Source organism: Oncorhynchus nerka, linkage group LG1 (assembly GCF_034236695.1).
Source record: "Oncorhynchus nerka isolate Pitt River linkage group LG1, Oner_Uvic_2.0, whole genome shotgun sequence".
Lineage (NCBI taxonomy): Eukaryota > Metazoa > Chordata > Actinopteri > Salmoniformes > Salmonidae > Oncorhynchus > Oncorhynchus nerka.
The window spans coordinates 44,826,865-44,848,298 of record NC_088396.1 but is presented as its reverse complement, the minus strand read 5'-3'; the positions used below and the strand labels follow the sequence as shown (position 1 = coordinate 44,848,298).

General features: G+C 43.7%; 1 long non-coding RNA gene across 1 annotated transcript; it reads right to left on the bottom strand.

Annotated features, from left to right (window-relative positions):
- Positions 1-325: 325 nt before the first annotated feature.
- On the bottom strand, positions 326-21,077 carry LOC135572894 (uncharacterized). The gene is made up of 2 exons (XR_010464531.1): positions 20,790-21,077; positions 326-1,619 (listed from the first exon to the last, which is right to left on the bottom strand). It is a non-coding gene; the product is annotated as an uncharacterized LOC135572894 (long non-coding RNA).
- Positions 21,078-21,434: the final 357 nt, after the last annotated feature.

Sequence of the window (21,434 nt, the reverse complement as noted above, 5' to 3'; positions counted from 1 at the left end):
TGTACTCACTACTCCTACTAACAGAATACAGTCACTATACTGAGGGCTCTGTGTGTACTCACTACTCCTACTAACAGAATACAGTCACTATACTGAGGGCTCTGTGTGTACTCACTACTCCTAACATAATACAGTCACCATACTGAGGCTCCCAGTGTACTCACTAGTGTACTCAGTCCCCAGGCAGCCTAACCCTACAAAGACAGCAGCCCCTCCAGTCCCCATGCAGCCTAACCCTAAAAACACAGATGCCCTACAGTATGTTCTCATAAAAAAAAGTTGAATTCAAATATTAAAAATCTGTTTTAAACATCTTTTCCCTCTGTGTCGTATGAGCCCGTTTTGGACAAATTCTGTTTTATTGGCCTGCTTTTACTCCATAAAACATCAAGGGTACATGAGAAGGCGAAGGATTCAGGTTGCTGCTAGCAACACTAAAGGGGAACATGCTTTGAGAAGTGGGTAGATTGAAAGGGGAAGGAGGCCAAACAATGCTGCAGTTAGGCCTATATGGTTCAGTCCTGATGATAAGGTTAACCTTAAACCTTTCCGTCCTCCGCTAATGGAAGTGTCTGCTCTACCTTGAATACATGGTTGTAAGGTATTCTCTAAAGAGGCTGATCCATTATTTAAACCGTGGTAGTACATGATTGCTGTGATAGTACAGGCAGTCTGGGCATGACACATTATGAGAGCTCCATCTGAAATTGAAAGGACCAAAAGACATTCACTTGTCAGAAATGGATTCTAGTATTGTAATATGTTGAACATTCTCAAAACAAAAACTATATTCTGCAAAACAAATACAAAACAAAGTAATAAAAACAACAACTTTGAACCAGTTGCAGTGGTATTTACAAGAAATCAGAGAGCAAACAGAGAAACCTGCATTGACACCAGCAGACGAAGAAAAATACAGTTTAGGTACTTCAGCAGGCTCTCGGGGAGACTCCAGGTCTGGCAGGTGAGGAGGTACAGAATAGCATTTCAACCCACAACTTGGCTGCAACTCTGTTAGGAGTGGTGGGTGGGGGGGGACGGACGGACAACGATTTGCAGCCCCACGTCCTCTCCAGTACAAAGGATAAAAATGGATACAACCGGATATATGAGGTGGTACCGCCTTTGGGAAACATGAAAGCCTTTACACATGTGTCCTTCTTTTCTCTTTTTTCAAATAGAAACCACAGTCGACATGAAAGACTCTCTCTCTCGCACGTGAAGATGGGGAACGTTTACAGCCGGCACAATGTCTCCAAAAAGGCATGGCTTTGATTTTAGCCTAGCGGAGAAGAGTAGAGCTGAGTGGAGAGAGAGGTGGTGGGGACAGGCTGTCTGAAGCCACCACAGGTTTGTGGCCCGTGGCTCCATGTCAGGAAGCTATGACGACGTCCCCCCGAGACTCTCCCTCCCTCGCTACACTTCAGACTTTCCATCAACCTTTACATTCATCTCATTCTGCCACTTCTGAGCAGATCTGTGGGGACTGGAGGCTACTGCCTGACCTGCCTCGCCTTGGGCCCAGTCTCTGTCTGTCAGGGATGGTGGTCGTCTTCGCATGCCAGCAGACTCCTGAAGTCCTCCTTCAGAGCATCCCAGGAATAGACACTAGTGTCAACCTAAAGTGGAACACAGACGAAAGAATAAAAGGCAGGAATAAGCTGTGGTGTCAACTGTCAATTTACAGTGTTCAGGTGTAGACTACAGATGCTCTCACTCCTATAGCAGGGTATCACATTACCATTACAGTGTTCAGGTGTAGATTACAGATGCTCTCACTCCTACAGCAGGGCATCACATTAACATCACAGTGTTCAGGTGTAGATTACAGATACCCTGCTGTAGGAGGGAGAGCATCACATTAACATCACAGTGTTCAGGTGTAGATTACAGATACCCTGCTGTAGGAGGGAGAGCATCACATTAACATTACAGTGTTCAGGTGTAGATTAACGATACCCTGCTGTAGGAGGGAGAGCATCACATTAACATTACAGTGTTCAGGTGTAGATTACAGATACCCTGCTGTAGGAGGGAGAGCATCACATTAACATTACAGTGTTCAGGTGTAGATTATACTGTAGGAGGGAGAGCATCACATTAACCAGTGTTCTAGATTAACGATACCCTAGGAGGGAGCATCACATTAACATTCACAGTTTTCAGCTGTGTACAGTGAGGTTAACAGATACCCTGCTGTAGGAGGGAGAGCATCACATTAACATTACAGTGTTCAGGTGTAGATTACAGATACCCTGCTGTAGGAGGGAGAGCATCACATTAACGCAGTGTTCAGGTGTAGATTAACGATACCCTGCTGTTGGAGAACATACATCTTTAATTAAACAAAAACATCAAAGCACGGGCTGAACACCGTTCACTTGTATCATAAAAAATACATTTTACCCTGAACTGGGACAGATTTTACATAACTGAACTAGTATTATTTTTAAAGTCGCATTATTTATGCAAATCTGATTAAAGGAACAAGCACAGCTCTGTTGTTAAGCACCAGGTCCAATTTCTGTGTTTGATTTTGCAGGTTTACATCATGAACATTTAAATACAACACACTTCTAGAGATAATAAAATTAGAGAATGAAATGTCTTGCAATCTAATGGTGTATTATAGCATACTGGGAATACATAGTAATATTTAAGGATACACTAAAGCCCCGGGGCACATTCGATAGCAGCCACAATGAACATTTTCTAGCCTGCAATATAAAACGCTATCATTTAGTTTCCCGTCGAAAGCATTGGCTTAAAACCAACAAGTAATACAGTGGCTCCACATTTGGGCACCAGTTCTATACATTAACCATTTTGTCAGAAATCCATTTACTAAAAAAAATGAGTTCTGGTCTTGCCAATGACGGACAAAAGTTGGTTTGCTCTGTCCCCAAAATTGGAAAGTGAACACAATATCTGGCACTAATAATGCCATGAGCCTAACAGCGATGTCAAAATGGGTCCCATTGTGTCTTTGTTGACATTGGTTATTTCATGCACAGTTTTGAATAAATAAAGCCCCATATACTAGCTGGGAATATCTAAAGGAAAGAAAGCATCCAGACGAGGCACCGCGTTTCCCCATTGTCAAAATGATGTGGAGAGAAAAGCCGCTCTTTCAGTGGACCCATCAATGTTACAGGACGTTAAAAAACTAATAGAGAGGAACTAAAAGCCATACAAAAGTTTTCAAATGTGAATAACTTATTTTTTAAATATTCATCTCCTGAAATAACTTGGAGATAGAGAAGACAATTGGTATGTATGGTAATGATATGGTAATGGATTGCTATGGTATGATAATGATATGTTATGGTAGGGGATGGTAATGGCATGCTATGGTATAGTATGGTAATGACATGCTATGGTATGATAATGATATGTTATGGTAGGGTATGGTAATGATATGGTAATGAATGCTATGGTATAGTATGGTAATGACATGCTATGGTATGATAATGATATGTTATGGTAATGATATGGTAATGGCATGCTATGGTATAGTATGGTAATGACATGCTATGGTATGATAATGATATGTTATGGTAGGGTATGGTAATGATATGGTTATGGCATAGTATGGTAGGGTTTAGTAATGATAATGGCATAGTATGGCAGGGTATGGTAATGGTATAGTATAGTATAGTAAGGTATGGTAATGGTATAGTATAGCAGGGTATGGTAATGGTATAGTATAGTAGGGTATGCTATGGTATAGTAGGGTATGGTAATGGTATAGTAGGGTATGGTAATGGCATGCTATGGTATAGTATGGTAATGCAATGCTATGGTATGATAATGATATGTTATGGTAGGGTATGGTAATGATATGGTTATGGCATAGTATGGTAGGGTTTAGTAATGATAATGGCATAGTATGGCAGGGTATGGTAATGGTATAGTATAGTAAGGTATGGTAATGGTATAGTATAGCAGGGTATGGTAATGGTATAGTATAGTAGGGTATGGTAATGGTATAGTATAGTAGGGCATGGTAAAGGTATAGTATAGTAGGGTATGGTATAGTATAGTAGGGTATGGTAATGGTATAATATGGTAGGGTATGGTAATGGTATGGTAGGGTATGGTAATGGTATAGTATAGTAGGGTATGGTAATGGTATAGTTTAGTAGGGTATGGTAATGGTATAATATGGTAGGGTATGGTAATGGTATAATATGGTAGGGTATGGTGATGGTATAGTATAGTAGGGTATGGTAATGGTATAATATGGTAGGGTATGGTAATGGTGTAGTATGGTAGGGTTTGGTCATGTTAATGGTATAGTATAGGAGGGTATGGTAATGGTATAGTATAGTAGGGTATGGTAATGGTATAGTATAGTAGGGTATTGGTATAGTATAGTAGGGTAATGGTATAGTATGGTAGGGTAATGGTATAGTATAGTAGGGTATGGTAATGGTATAGTATAGTAGGGTATGGTAATGGTATAGTTTAGTAGGGTATGGTAATTGGTATAGTATAGTAGGGTATGGTAATGGTATAGTATAGTATAGTAGGGTATGGTATTGGTATAGTATAGTAGGGTAATGGTATAGTATAGTAGGGTATGGTAATGGTAGGGTATGGTAATGGTATAGTATAGTATGGTAATGGTTATAGTATAGTAGGGTATGGTAATGGTATAGTATGGTAAGGTATGATAATGGTATAGTATGGCAATAGATTATATGGAAGGGTATGGTAATGATATGGTAATGGTATAGTAGGGTATGGTAATACTATGGTAGGGTATGGTATAGTATAGCAATGGTATGATGTGGTATAGTATGGTATGGCATAGTATATTATGGTACATAGAGCTTCCCATTACTTTCACTGAACATATCTGAACCCTACTGACCAGTGCATAAACCTGCCTATTTAAATATTTTGTAGAATGTGCATCAATATTTGATGACACCTCAATTTCACTCCTTTCCATCACTTTAGTACATCATTCCTCATGCAACAGACATACATTTTTAAACATGGGATTCGTTTTTCAGAGTTTAATTTCATGTTAAGACTAAAACGGATGGGCAAAAGCTCCTCACACATCTAGTCCCATGTGGTAAACACACCCTGTAGTCTGCATTCTAAAATGTGCCAAACTGGGTAACAGCTAGTAATAACTAGCTAGGTACTAATAGTTTACAGACTATTTAATGATGGTGTTATTAAAATGAATAGTCTTATTCTTTCATCCTAACATGTTTGACAGACAACAGTTTGTCCTAGGTTTAATGAGAGGAACTACCTTTCGGACTTGTTTGAAAGTGGTTTACGCTTTCTAATAGTCGAATAGCCTTCGCCTGCATTCCAAAGAATGGCATGGCTAATCAAGCTAATTTAAAGGTAGCAAGACAATAGCCCCGTGGTCTATGACAGCGAAATCTATGAAACCGATTATTAAGGTCAGTTCCGTTCCAGTGGTGTTGTGTGTAAAGTGGGCATGGTTATGGTTGACAGGCTTTCTTCCTAAAATAGAATTAGCTGACAATTTTGCTGGGCTAAATGACTTATTCACTTCAGGGCATGAATATGCGTCTGCTCACATTGCTAGCGCATAATTAATCAGATTAGGCCAAATGAAAGAATAATGAGGACTAAAACACACCTCTGGTCAGGCAATATGACTGGACTACTCTTTTCTCTGATTGTGCTCTTGTTTATCCTGAAGAAGAATGTGGAAATGAGAAACGCGTCAAACTATTTTCCAGCTTTGAATGCCACAGTATGTGAAGCTGATAACATTAAACATTTGATCGAAATCCCTTACTGACTTGAAAAGGAACGTCATGGAATGGAACACTCTCAACGAGCACTGATATCTATTTTGTTTACTTTCGGGAAGCCAATTGGAGGCTGGGGAAACCCCAGTGTTCATATTGATCCATTTAATGTGTGGGTTTTTTCTGTGTTGTCCAAAACACACAGAAAGCTCCCACCACCACCACCACCACCACAAGGTCCACCATCAATGGAGCTCAGTGGGTGGACTTGTGTGTCTCAGATCCCCCTGGTTTGGTAAGTGGAGACGATCACTGTACACGACTCCCCCAGACGGACATTCCGGCCTCAAAGTCAGAATAGGATTTTTCCCAACCATAATTAGCACGTGGCTTCATTATTGCACACAGTCAAGCTTCTACATGTTGTCCTCGCTCTGTCGAAGACAGATTCTCATATTGCCACACACAGCATACATAGTGTACCTTTCCCATGGACCTATCTGTTAGATGGGACTTTGTGCTGTAGGCAGAAGGATATAGCCAGCATGGTGTTCTCTAACATCACAACCCTCCTCCTCCTTTTGCTGAAGTAACACCCCCCTACTCTGGCTCCTGTTCTACCTTGGTTGTAGACAAGATCTGACCAAACCCTTCAGTTTTAATGAACCATCTCAATTGTATTAATGTAGACAACATGTCAAATTCAAACAAATGTTTCCTTCACATGAACACCACTTTTCATTCATTCGTTCAGCAGTTCATATTTTGTTATTATTACAAAATATGAACTTTTCTTCCGCAAAGATGTCTGAATGTGGAGGGAGAGAGGGAGAGAAAGATAGATAGAGAGAGAGAGAGAGAGAGATGAAGAGTGAAAGGTAGAGAGAGAAAAAGATTGAGAGAGAGAGAAATAAAGAGAGAGAAAGAGAGAGAGATGAAGACAGAGATAAAGATAAAGAGAGAGAAAGAGATAAGAGAGATATAGATTGAGAGAGATCAACATAAAGATAAAGAGAGAGATAGAGATATAGATAAAGAGAGACATAAATAGATGAGAGATAGATAGAGAGATCAAGATAAAGAGAAGAGAGAGAGCGATAAAGAGAGAGATAGAGATCGAGATAAAGATCGAGATAAAGAGAGAGAAGAGATATAGATAGAGAGATCGAGATAAAGAGAGAGATATAGATAGAGAGAAATAGAGATGAAGAGAGAGAGATAAAGGGAGAGAGAGAGAGAGACTGATGTCGATTATTTACAATAACAATGTATGTTACTGTATGAATGAGATCAAATAACATTATTTGATCTGCTTTCATTTAATTAAGTAAAATGTCTGAGTAGATTAATCAGCTTTGTGAACTCTTTATAACCAATTAGATTCCTACATAAAGACTTCAGTTTAATTGAGGGTAAACTAAATAACATAATGCAACTCAATACATCTGTCTGTGACATTCTGGACTCATCATTTATTTTACCTTTATTTAACTAGGCAAGCCAGTTAAGAACAAATTCTTATTTTCAATGACGGCCTAGGAACAGTGGGTTAACTGTTCAGGGGCAGAACAACAGATTTGTACCTTGTCAGCTCGGGGATTTGAACTTGCAACCTTTTGGTTACTAGTCCAACACTCTAACCACTACGCTACCCTGTTGTTCTTTGTTCTAACATGATTACCTTCTGAGCAATCATAAACGTAATAACTAAATATGAGAAAAATGTACGTTCTCTTTCCATGTTTATCCTCCCAATATAATTGAGTACGTTTCCTGTTAGCCTGTCTTTGCTTCCAGCCATGGGCCAGAATGTGAATTAATTTACTTAACACTCAACTGTGAATAAATTACAGCATCCCGATGTCATTGTAGCATCATCATCTACTAATAGGAAGAAGATCAATTAAAAACTGTCCTGAGGGCTAAAAACACCGGTCTCTGAGATGGCCTTAACCCTACACCTACTGAAATGACCAGTCACACTGAAAGCCAGAACACTCAACATAACACCTTGGCTGCAAAAGCGTATACTACACTGCCAACAGGGATCTCTGTCTCTCTCTCTCTGTCAGCTTGTTAATTCCTCCACCTGGTGCACCACACCGCCGTGAACTGAGTAATGAACTGAGTTTTAAACCCAAACATCCACTGCTGCTTTGAAAATGAGTCTCATCTCAACCAGAGCACACTAAATGTTTTACTTGTAGAAAGGCTCGTATGTGTGTGTGTGTGTGTGTGTGCCTGGTGTGCACCAGGCACCCGAAGGCTTACGCCTCCCAGTACCATTCTGCTTTGGGATGTATACACACACACACACGCGTACGTACACACGCATACGTACACTCGCGTACATACACTCGCACACACACACACACACACACACACACACACACACACACACACATACACACACAGAGGTACTAGTAGACAGGCCAGGTTACACAAGCCAAGGCTGAAAGAGAGAAAGATCATAGCACTCCCTAGAGGACTCTTGACTGTGGTATCGGTGTGGTGCACCAGGTGGAGGAATTAACAAGCTGACAGAGAGAGAGAGACAGAGATCCCTGTTGGCTCAGAGAGAAGCCCCGTTGGCCCTGGGAGGAGTGATCCTAGTTAACACAGGTGCTGTGCTCAGCTGGGGAGCAGATGTCATGCTGTGAAAGTCTCTCACCTCCATGCTAATCTGAAGGATGGAACAGGGACTAAAGTCAACTGAGATAACAGGAGTGTCTGCTCATTCTCATAAAAAACTCCTTTAGTGACTAACAGGAGTGTCTGCTTATTCTCATAAAAAACTCCTTTAGTGACTAACAGGAGTGTCTGCTTATTCTCATAAAAAACTCCTTTAGTGACTAACAGGAGTGTCTGCTCATTCTCATTAACAACCTCCTTTAGATAATACAAAACAGACATTGGGTGAAACAGTGAAGGTCCAGTAGAGTAGGCTTTTCAACTCACTTTCATTTACTGTTTGTCACCAGTATAAACTCTAGAAAATGTATGAACGTTGACTACATGCAAATAGTGGTATGTATGACTGTATGACCCTGTGGTTGTATGACCCTGTATGACCCTGTATGACCCTGTGACTGAATGACCCGGTGGATGTATGACCCTGTGGATCTCTGGTGGCTTACCTCTGAAGCTGTAGAGCGGGGGTCTGTGAGACTACCAGGTTGTGACTAGGCCATCGCCCTGGATGTGAAAAAACCAATGTAGGTCCTGGTTCTCTCTGGTCACTAAACCTCCCATGGCCCTCATCTCAACCAAGAGGAGGGATATGAAGGTGGAATGGACCCTGTAGCCAACTGTTATGTGCTATATATAATAGCACTTTTTAATAGTCCCTGCAGCTTCTCTCCACTGACAATCACTGTGTGTTGAGTATTGTGGAGTAAAATGGCTGCCCTGCATGAATCTACCATTGAAGCCACACATTAGTGATAGTTGATGTTTGAGGTTTTTGAGTTGCCCCTTGCAAAGCACTATAATATACTGACCAAAAATATAAGCGCAACATGCAACAATTACAAAGATTGTATTGAGTTACAGTTCATTTAAGGAAATCAGTCATCCACCATTTGCCTCATGCAGGGCGACACATCTCCTTTGCATAGAGTTGATCAGGCTGTTGATTGTGGCCTGTGTAATGTTGTCCCACTCCTCTTCATTGGTTGTGTGAAGTTGCTGGATACTGGCGGGAACTGGAACACGCTGTTGTACACGTGTTCCAAACATGCTCAATGGGTGACATCTCTGGTGAGTATGCAGGCCATGGAAGAACTGGGACATTTTCAGCTTCCAGGAATTGTGTACAGATCCTTGCGACATGGGCCCATGCATTGTCACGCTGAAACATGAGGTGATGGGGGCGGATGAATGGCACGACAATGGGCCTCAGGATCTCGCCACGGTATGTCTGTGCATTCAAATTGACATTGATAAAATGCAATTGTGTTTGTTGTTCGTAGCTTATGCCTGCCCATACCAAAACCCCACTGCCACCATGGGGCACTCTGTTCGGCAAAACCATTTGCCAACACAATGCCATACATTCTGTCTGCAATCTGCCCGGTACAGATGAAACCGGGATCATTTAAGAGCACACTTCTCCAGCTTTCCAGTGGCCATCGAAAGTGAGCATTTGCCCACATCGATTATGAAGCCGAATTACAGTCAGGTCGAGACCAGGTGAGGACAACGAGCACTCAGACGAGCATCCCTGAGACGGTTTCTGACAGTTTCTGCAGATTTTATTTGGTTGTGCAAACCCACAGTTTGATCAGCTGTCCGGGTGGCTGGTCTCAGACCATCCCGCAGGTAAAGAAGCCAGATGTGGAGGTCCTGGTGCTGGCATGGTTACACGTAGTCTGCGGTTGTGAGGCCAGTTGAACGAACAGCCAAATTCTCTAAAATGACTTCAGGCGGCTTACAGCGGAGAAACAAACATTAACTGATCTGGCAACAGCTCTGGTGGACATTCCTGCACTCAGCATGTCAATTGCACGCTCCCTCAAAACTTGAGACATCTGTGGCATTGTGTTGGGTAACAAAACTGCAAATGTTAAAGTGGCCTTTTATTGCTCCCAGCACTAGCGTCCCCCTCTGTAGGACAATGAGTCTGTGATGACAATGTTCTCTGCACTAGCGTCCCACTCTGTAGGACAATGAGTCTGTGATGACAATGTTCTCTGCACTAGCGTCCCCATCTGTAGGACAATGAGTCTGTGATGACAATGTTCTCTGCACTAGCATCCCCCTCTGTAGGATGACAATAGGACAAGTCTGTGATGACAATGTTCTCTGCACTAGCATCCCCCTCTGTAGGACAATGAGTCTGTGATGACAATGTTCTCTGCACTAGCATCCCCCTCTGTAGGACAATGAGTCTGTGATGACAATGTTCTCTGCACTAGCATCCCCCTCTGTAGGACAATGAGTCTGTGATGACAATGTTCTCTGCACAATCTGAGGACAATGAGTCTGTGATGACAATGTTCTCTGCACTAGCGTCCCCCTCTGTAGGACAATGAGTCTGTGATGACAATGTTCTCTGCACTAGCAGGACAACGAGTCTGTGTTCTCCCTCTGTAGGACAATGAGTCTGTGATGACAATGTTCTCTGCACTAGCGTCCCCCTCTGTAGGACAATGAGTCTGTGATGACAATGTTCTCTGCACAAGAGTCTGTGATGACCCTAAGAGTCTGTGATGACAATGTTCTCTCACTAGCGTCCCCCTCTAGGACAATGAGTCTGTGATGACAATGTTCTCTGCACTAGCGTCCCCCTCTGTAGGACAATGAGTCTGTGATGACAATGTTCTCTGCACTAGCGTCCCCCTCTGTAGGACAATGAGTCTGTGATGACAATGTTCTCTGCACTAGCGTCCCCCTCTGTAGGACAATGAGTCTGTGATGACAATGTTCTCTGCACTAGCGTCCCCCTCTGTAGGACAATGAGTCTGTGATGACAATGTTCTCTGCAGCGTCCCCCTCTGTAGGACAAGAGTCTGTGATGACAATGTTCTCTGCACTAGCGTCCCCCTCTGTAGGACAATGAGTCTGTGATGACAATGTTCTCTTCTCTGACACTGAACAATGTTCTCTGCACTAGCTCTGTAGGACAATGAGTCTGTGATGACAATGTTCTCTGCACTAAGAGTCTGTGATGACAATGTTCTCTGCACTAGCGTCCCCCCTGTAGGACAACGAGTCTGATGACAAGGACAGGACAATGAGTCTGTGATGACAATGTTCTCTGCACTAACGTCCCCCTCTGTAGGACAATGAGTCTGTGATGACAATGTTCTCTGCACTAGCATGACCCCTCTGTAGGACAACGAGTCTGTGATGACAATGTTCTCTGATGACAATGTTCTCTGCACTAACGTCCCCCTCTGTAGGACAATGAGTCTGTGATGACAATGTTCTCTGCACTAGCGTCCCCCTCTGTAGGACAATGAGTCTGTGATGGCAATGTTCTCTGCACTAGCATCCCCCTCTGTAGGACAATGAGTCTGTGATGACAATGTTCTCTGCACTAGCGTCCCCCTCTGTAGGACAATGAGTCTGTGATGACAATGTTCTCTGCACTAGCGTCCCCTCTGTGAAGGACAACGAGTCTGTGTTCTCTGCACTAGCGTCCCCCTCTGTAGGACAACGAGTCTGTGTTCTCTGCACTAGCGTCCCCCTCTGTAGGACAACGAGTCTGTGTTCTCTGCACTAGTGTCCCCCTCTGTAGGACAACGAGTCTGTGATGACAATGTTCTCTGCACTAAGAGTCTGTGATGACAATGTTCTCTGCACTAAGAGTCTGTGATGACAATGTTCTCTGCACTTAGTGTCCCCCTCTGTAGGACAATGAGTCTGTGATGACAATGTTCTCTGCACTAGCGTCCCCTCTGTAGGACAATGAGTCTGTGATGACAATGTTCTCTGCACTAGCGTCCCCCTTTGTAGAACAACGAGTCTGTGATGACAATGTTCTCCGCACTAGCGTCCCCCTCTGTAGGACAATGAGTCTGTGATGACAATGTTCTCCGCACTAGCGTCCCCCTCTGTAGGACAATGAGTCTGTGATGACAATGTTCTCCGCACTAGCGTCCCCCTCTGTAGGACAATGAGTCTGTGATGACAATGTTCTCTGCACTAGCGTCCCCCTCTGTAGGACAATGAGTCTGTGATGACAATGTTCTCTGCACTAGCATGCCCCTCTGTAGGACAATGAGTCTGTGATGACAATGTTCTCTGCACTAGCGTCCCCCTCTGTAGGACAATGAGTCTGTGATGACAATGTTCTCTGCACTAGCGTCCCCCTCTGTAGGACAATGAGTCTGTGATGACAATGTTCTCTGCACTAGCGTCCCCCTCTGTAGGACAATGAGTCTGTGATGACAATGTTCTCTGCACTAGCATCCCCCTCTGTAGGACAATGAGTCTGTGATGACAATGTTCTCTGCACTAGCATCCCCCTCTGTAGGACAATGAGTCTGTGATGACAATGTTCTCTGCACTAGCGTCCCCCTCTGTAGGACAATGAGTCTGTGATGACAATGTTCTCTGCACTAGCGTCCCTCTCTGTAGGACAACGAGTCTGTGATGACAATGTTCTCTGCACTAAGAGTCTGTGATGACAATGTTCTCTGCACTAGCGTCCCCCTCTGTAGGACAACGAGTCTGTGATGACAATGTTCTCTGCACTAACGTCCCCCTCTGTAGGACAATGAGTCTGTGATGACAATGTTCTCTGCACTAGCGTCCCCCTCTGTAGGACAATGAGTCTGTGATGACAATGTTCTCTGCACTGACTGTCAAGCACACGGGCACACATAGGGACACACACACGCCGTGACTCCCCACTAATGACCTAGATCTGTTAATGAGGACTGTTAACCCCTAGCGATAGTCAACCAAATCGGAGGGAGCCATCATTCCACTGATTAGAGGGAGAGTGACAAACGAAGGCTATGTGAAGGACAAAGGATGGGATTGAAAACAAACAAAAGATAACTATTGTAAAATAAACACTACAGGAAAAGGGGGGACGAACACGGCCTTTTTCAAATTGACTGTAATGGAGCAGGTTGAGCGTTTCAAGTTCCTTGGTGTCCACATCACCAACAAACTATTATGGTCCAAACACACCAAGACAGTCGTGAAGAGGGCACGACAATGCCTTTTCCCCCTCAGGGGACAGGAAATAGTTGTCATGGGTCCCCAGATCCTCAAAAAGTTCTACAGCTGCACCATCGAGAGCATCCTGACCGGTTCAATTACTGCCTGGTATGTTCACCGGTTGAGAATTTTACAGTACGGTGCCACAGAGGGTAGTGCGTAAGGCCCAGTACATCACTGGGGCCAAGCTTCCTGCCATCCAGGACCTATATACCAGGCAGTGTCAGAGGAAGGCCCAATAAATTGTCAAACACTCCAGTCACCCAAGTCATAGACTGTGCTCTCTGCTACTGCACGGCAAGCGGTACCGGAGCGCCAAGTCTAGGTCCAAAAGGTTCTTTAACAACTGCTACCCCCAAGCCATAAGATTGTTGAACAATTTGCATTGACACCCCACCCCCTTCGTTTTTACACTGCCGCCACTCGCTGTATATTATCTTTGCATAGTCACTTTAACCCTACCTACCAATTACTGGCACCTCCTGTCATTATTATTTTATTGTGTTACTTTTTATATTAGTTTAATTTTTTACTTTAGTTTTTTTAGTAAATGTTTGTACTATATGTATAATCTGGAAGTAGAAGCCAACGGGTTGTCCATTAGTTTACTACAGTAGTGGCCTATGACCTCAACATATATGAGGTTAGTACATATTCGTTGCTCCCATTAGCTTATTTCAACTTCTTAAGTTTCCAACTCCTACTTAAAAACACGCGCCCACGCAGACAGAGTGTACTGTACAACACATCAGGAACACTTGCTCTTTCCCTGACAGACTGACCATGTGAAAGCTATGATCCCTTATTGAGGTCAGTTGTTAAATCCACTTTAATCAGTGTAGATGAAGGGGAGAACACAGGTTAAAGAAGGATTTTTAAGCCTTGAGACAATATAGACAAGGATCGTGTATGTGTGCCATTCAGAGGGTGAATGGGCAAGACAAAATATATAAGTGTCTTTATACGGGGTTATGGTAGTAGGTGCCAGGCACCCTGGTTTGTGTCACGAACTGCAACACTGCAGGGTTTTTAACGCTCAAGAATGTGTATCAAGAATTGTCCACCACCCACAGGACATCCAGCCAACTTTACGCAATTGTGGGAAGCATGGGAGTCAACATGGGCCAGCATCCCTGTGGAACACTTTAAACATCCGTGCCCTGATTGAGGCTGTTCTAAAGGGCAAAAGAGGGTGCAACTCAATATTAGGAAGGTGCCTACACAGTGCCTTCCAGAAGTATTCACACACTTTATCCACATTTTGTTACGTTACAGCCTTATTCTAAAATGGATTAAATAAATACAAATCTCAGCAATCTATACACAATACCCCATAGTTACAAAGTAAAAACAGTTAATCGTTTTATTTTTTGGGAAAATGTATTAAAAATTAAACAGAAATACCTCATTTATATAAGTATTCAGATCCTTTGCTATGCGACTCACAATTGAGCTCAGGTGCATCCTGTTTCCATTGATCATCCTTCAAATGTTTCTACAACTTGATTGGAGTCCACCTGTGGTAAATTCAAACGATTGGACATGATTTGGAAAGTCACACACCTGTCTATATAAGGTCCCACAGTTGACAGTGCATGTCAGAGCAAAAACCAAGCCATGAGTTCGAAGGAATTGTCCGTAGACTAGTCAGGATCAAGGCAAAGATGAACGGAGCAAAGTACAGAGAGATCCTTGATGAAAATGTGCTCCAGAGCACTCAGGACCTCAGACTGGGGCGAAGGTTCACTTTCCAACAGGAAAACAAGCCTAAGCACACAGCTAAAACAACGAGTGGCTTCGGGACAAGTCTCTAACTGTCCTTGAGTGGCCCAGCCAGAGCCAGGTCTTGAACCCGATCGAAAATCTCTGGAGACCTGAAAATAGCTGTGCAGCAACGCTCCCCATCCAACCTGACAGCGCTTGAGAGGATCTGTAAAGAAGAATGTGAGAAACTCCCCAAATACAGGTGTGCCAAGCTTGTAGAGTCATACCCAAGAAGACTCAAGGCTGTAATCACTGCCAAAGGTGCTTCAACAAATTACTGAGTAAAGGGTCTGAATACTTATGTAAATGTGATTTAAAATTATTATTTTTTATATAAAATTAGCAAACATTCCTATAAACCTGTTTTTCCATTGTCATTATGGGGTATTGTGTGTACATAGATGAAGATTTTAGAATAAGGCTGTAATGTAACAAAATGTGGAAAAAGTCAAGTGGTCTGAATACTTTCCGTATATATACAGTATATATACAAAAATATTTGGACACCCCTTCTTCAAATTAGTGGATTCAGATATTTCATCCACACCCGTTTCTGACAGGTGTATAAAATCGAGCACACCGCCATGCAATCTCCATAGACAAACATCGGCAGTAGAATGGCCTTACTGCAGTGTTCAGTGACTTTCAGTGGCACCGTCATAGGATGCCTTCTTTCCAACAAGTCAGTACGTCAAATATCTGCCCTGCTAATGCTGCCCCGGTCAACTGTACATGCTGTTATTGTATAGTGGAAATGTCTAGGAGCAACAACAGCTCAGCCGCAAAGTGGTAGGCCACACAAGCTCACAAAACGGGACCGCCGAGTGCTGAAGCGCATAAAAATGGTCTGTCCTCGGTTGCAACACTCACTACCGAGTTCCAAACTGCCTGTGGAAGCAACGTCGGCACAATAACTGTTTGTCGGGAGCTTCATGAAATGGGTTTCCATGGCCGAGCAGCCGCACACAAGCCTAAGATCCCCATGTGCAATGCCAAGAGTCGGCTGGAGTGGTGTAAAGCTTGCCGCCATTGGACTCTGGAGCCGTGGAAACGCGTTCTCTGGATTGATGAATCACGTTTCATCATCTGGCAGTCCAACGAACATATCTGGGTTAGGCAAATGCCAGGAGAACGCTACCTGCCCCAATGCAAAATTTTAACTGTAAAGTTTGGTGGAGGAGGAATAATGGTCTGGGGCTGTTTTTCATGGTTCGGGCTAGGCCCCTTAGTTCCAGTGAAGGGAAATGTTAACACTACAGCATACAATGACATTCTAGACGATTCTATGCTTCCAACTTTGTAGCAACAGTTTGGAGAAGGCCCTTTCATGTTTCAGCATGACAATGCCCCTGTGCAAAAAGCGAGGTCCATACAGAAATGATTTGCTGAGATCGGAGTGAAAGAACTTGACTGGCCTGCACAGAGCCCTGACCTCTCCTCTCTTTCTGCTTTTACTTTCTGAGTCCTTTGTGGTGAGTCCTTTGTGGTGTGTTATCACCCCTGTGACCTCACAGATGAAGTTGGGTAAAATGATCATGAAAAAAGTATGCTCCCTACTACCCAGAGAAACCTCATTAATATGCATCACGTAGAAGCCAAAAGAAAATAAGATCCTCTCATTTAAAAATCTGATTACATATTCTACTTTATGTTGCACCCAAGAGGTGCGTTTTAAAATTCAAATACTATTTACTCCAACGCACAATTGTGAAATGAGCCCAATCACCAGAAACCAAAGGATTGCGCACTAATTAAGGGGACACTTGAAAGACAAAGACTTGGTTGTTGAAGATTGATTAAGACAGACCAACATGCAGAAGGAGCGGACCAATGAGAATCCTCCGTTCAAAGGCCTGACAACATGCTCCACTGTAGATAGTGGGGATTTTCAAACCATACGTCTAGGAGAACTACAGATGGTTAGACATTTCTATAAATATAACTTTAACTTTGGGAATGGCAACGGGCTCCATCTTCCTACATGTATTCTCCAGTGCCTGCTGCCTACTACACAGTACCGGCCCCACATGACATAGTCTCATTGGAGTACAGTGCTGGCCACACTAGGGATGTGGGATCACATATGATGAATAAATGGCCATAAAGCATGACAAACACCACATTGTAGGGATGACCCTGAGAAACAGAACTGGCCAAAAAAGATTAGTCAATCAGATCATACCCCTGTGTTTAACTTTCTTTTCCTGGTCCTATGTATGTCGTTAAGTCCTAAGGGTTGGTTGAGATTAGGGTGGTGGCCTGAGGCCATGCCAGGGGAAAGCCCAGACAAGGATGGGTGGGGGCCAATACTTCTGGACTGTAGGCACATCACTGGACGGGTGGCCTGTCTGTACGTCAGGACTTAATGATAAGTGGCCCGTCCGGACAGGGATTAGCAGAAAAACAACAAGCAATACACCCCGCCGCCTCAATGACTTTACTCTAGCCCCTCAATGACTTTACTCTAGCCCCTCAATGACTTTACTCTAGCCCCTCAATGACTTTACTCTAGCCCCTCAATGACTTTACTCTAGCCCCTCAATGACTTTACTCTAGCCACTCAATGACTTTACTCTAGCCCCTCAATGACTTTACTCTAGCCCCTCAACGACGCTTGTCTAGCCCCTCAATGACTTTACTCTAGCCCCTCAACGACGCTTGTCTAGCCCCTCAACGACTTTACTCTAGCCCCTCAACAACGCTTGTCTAGCCCCTCAATGACTTTATTCTAGCCCCTCAACGACGCTAGTCTAGCCCCTTAACGATGCTTGTCTAGCCCCTCAACGACGCTAGTCTAGCCCCTCAACGACGCTTGTCTAGCCCCTCAACGGCGCTTGTCTAGCCCCTCAACGACGCTAGTCTAGCCGCTCAACGACGCTTGTCTAGCCCCTCAACGACGCTAGTCTAGCCCCTCAACGACGCTTGTCTAGCCCCTCAACGACGCTTGTCTAGCCCCTCAACGACGCTAGTCTAGCCCCTCAACGGTTCTTACACCCCCACGATGTGCTTCTTGTCTATCACCTGCTGTTTCCTCCTCAGCGGTGTGGCTGCGTGCGTCTACACGTCTTGATTGCTTTGTTTGTTTTGCAATCAGAAATACTCCAGGAGGACAATCCTCTTGAGGTAAAAGCTGATCCTGATCAACCTTAAATGGAGCTAAAGCCCCTGGCAACAGAGAATTAACCTCTGCTCTTCCACTGGCTGGATGTTATCATCACTACTGTGGCACGAAGCCATCTTCACCTGTAAACAGCTGTCTTGTCCTCTGGTGGGGCAGGCTGGGCAGGATCTGATCTGATCCCCTCTGGCCTGGCCACCCGGGCCACTGCCTGCAATAAAACAGTCCTGTAATCTGAGGGAAAACGCCTATCCAGGCCACACGCAGATTAACAAACTGCAACCAATGATGAGCCCAGAAAAAGTGAGGGCAGAGAGAGAGAGATAGCGAGAGAGAGAGAGAAATTAGGAGAATGAAATTAAACAAACTGTGAGCAGCATCAATGGAGATTATCCTCTCTCTTTCTATCTGTCTCTATTTCCCACTCTCTCTTTCTCTCTGTCACTCTCTTTCCCTTTGCCTTTCTCTCTCTCTATCCCTTTCCATCTCCCTCTTTCCACCTCTCTGTCTCTCCCTCTCTTTCTAACTCTCTCTCTCTCTCTCTCCCTTTCCATCTTCTCTGTCTCTCCCTCTCTCTTTCTAACTCTCTCTCTCTCCCTTTCCATCTCTCTCTCGCCCTCTCTCTTTCCAACTCTCTCCCTCTCCATCTCTCTCGCTCTTTCCTTTTCCATCCCTCTCTGTCTCTCCAACTCTCTCTCTCCCTTTCCTTCTCTCTCTCTCCCTTTCTCGCTCCTAATTTGCCCTAGAATAAAGCCAACGTTTATGGAGCCTGGATGTTGTGAGCGCTAATCCATCTGTGTTTTGCTCAGTTTAGAAGAGATTACATGATGGCTGCTGTTGTAAATGATATAAGAGTAGGTGAAAGACAGACGCTGCCCCATGAAAACAATGAGCAGGAAGGAGAATGGATGATGGTGACAATGGCAAATCACGGCGCCAGCGAGGAACGACAGTACTGGTGGTCTTTGCGGTTGTTAATCTGATTTACGGACATGTTTTGGTGAAGAAACTCGCTGCCGAAAGGAGGATGGAGTCAGAGGAGAAAAATGTTAATCCACAGAGAGAGACTCTTTCCTCTGCAACACAGATGAGCCAGCTATAGAGAAACGGTGTGCAAAAAAAAAAAACACTACCCTGAATGACGTAAAGGATATTTCTGCTTTCTTAAAATACAAAAATTACAAATCCACCCACAGTATTTTGATAACAGTCATGTTTTGGTCACACTTTATTTGGATAGTTCCATATAGATGCTCTACAGACTATCTGTTGATAAGCAACTGCTTGCTAAGGTTATGGTTAGGTTAGGGTAAGGGTTAAGTTCAGGGTTAGGATAAGGGTTAGGGTTAGTAGATACAGTGGCTTGAAAAAGTATTCAGCCCCTTTGGCATTTTACCTATTTTGTTGCCTTACAACCTGGAATTAAAATGATTTTTTGAGGGTTGTATCATTTGATTTACACAACGTGCCTATCACTTTGAAGATGCAAAATATTTTTTATTGTGAAACAAGCAAGAAATAAGACAAAAAAAACAGAAAGCTTGAGCATGCATAACTATTTACCCCCCAAAGTCAATACTTTGTAGAGCCACCTTTTACAGCAATCCAGCTGCAAGTCTCTTGGGGTATGTCTCTATAAGCTTGGCACATCTAACCACTGGGGTTTTTGCCCATTTTTCAAGGCAAAACTGCTCCAGCTCCTTCAAGTTGGATGGATTACACTGGTGTACAGCAATCTTTAAGTCATACCACAGATTCTCAATTGGATTAAGGTCTAGGTTTTGACTAGTTAGTTGAAATGTTGACATTTATTGAACATCTACAAACATCTACAAACCATCTACACGGGACCAAATAAAGTGTTACTTCATTAAACTTGTGCTTTTACATTCTATGGCTAATGCTGCCAAGGCAACCACACAATAAGAGCATACCTGTTTATAGATTATCCTTAACGAAGGCCTTAAAGCTTGAGCTCAACACACAACCAACAATATCTAGCTAGATTTCCACTTTGACACTGTTACACAAAAATGTGTGTCAGTAATTTTCCATGCCCTCAGTTTGTTGTCAAGACAACCCTCTAACGATCCAAAGAAAATAACTTGGTTGGTAAGTACGTGCATTGCTGTTAGAGAAGTATTTCCGGGTCATTTAGGTTCCAGGACAGGCCTACAACATGATCTTTGGATTGTTATTTGTGTTGCTACTTTGTTGCAAGTCATGCCATGCGATGTCAGGAGCAGCAAACACAGAAAAGCAAGCAAGGTAATAACAGGCCAGTTGGGCTGTTTCTGTAAATCGTGACAGGCGCTATGATATGCTAACACGCTAGCCTTCACGGTTGGCGCCAAACACTTTCCATCCATAGGGTTTTTCTGGAGTCTTTACAAAACAATCAACTACGGTTAGCATCGGTAATTCATCATTACCGACTGTGTATATGTACTTGTGGAGCACAGAGAGATGGGGAGTAATCAACTTACCAGCAATGAGGCCAGATGATATGAAGAGGTCTAATATGGCCCTCTCCCCTATCCCTCCGCCTCTTCCTACTCCTCCATCTCTCCCCCAGGCCCTCACTCTTCCCTGGGGTGAGTAGAAGCCTCAGCCTGCCCAGTGCCTACGCTCTGATCCAGCATGGCAGCCTCTGGCTCTAGGCTCAAGAGCAGTGCATTGGGAGCCAGAGGGGTAATGAGAGAGCTGAGAGGTGCCTCCCCTTCCTTCCTCCTGTTCTACTGGACACAGCAGCTCTTCAGGCCTGTTGGGGTTAGATAAAGGGTGAAGACACTGTACTGCCACCACTTCATGATGTGATAAAGACAAACACAATATGAAATGGCCCTCGATGATGATCCTGCACTTTATTATTCCAGTAATGACACTTTTTTTTTGTGTGTGTGTGGAATTTTACCCCTTTTTCTCCCCAATTTCGTGGTATTGAATTGTTTTTGGTAGCTACTATCTTGTCTCATCGCTACAACTCCCGTACGGGCTCGGGAGAGACGAAGGTTGAAAGTCCTGCGTCTTCCGATACAACACTCCTTCCATGGCCTCCAACTGCTCTTTAACGCTAGTAAAACCAAATGCATGCTTTTCAATCGTTCGCTGCCTGCACCCGCATGCCTGAC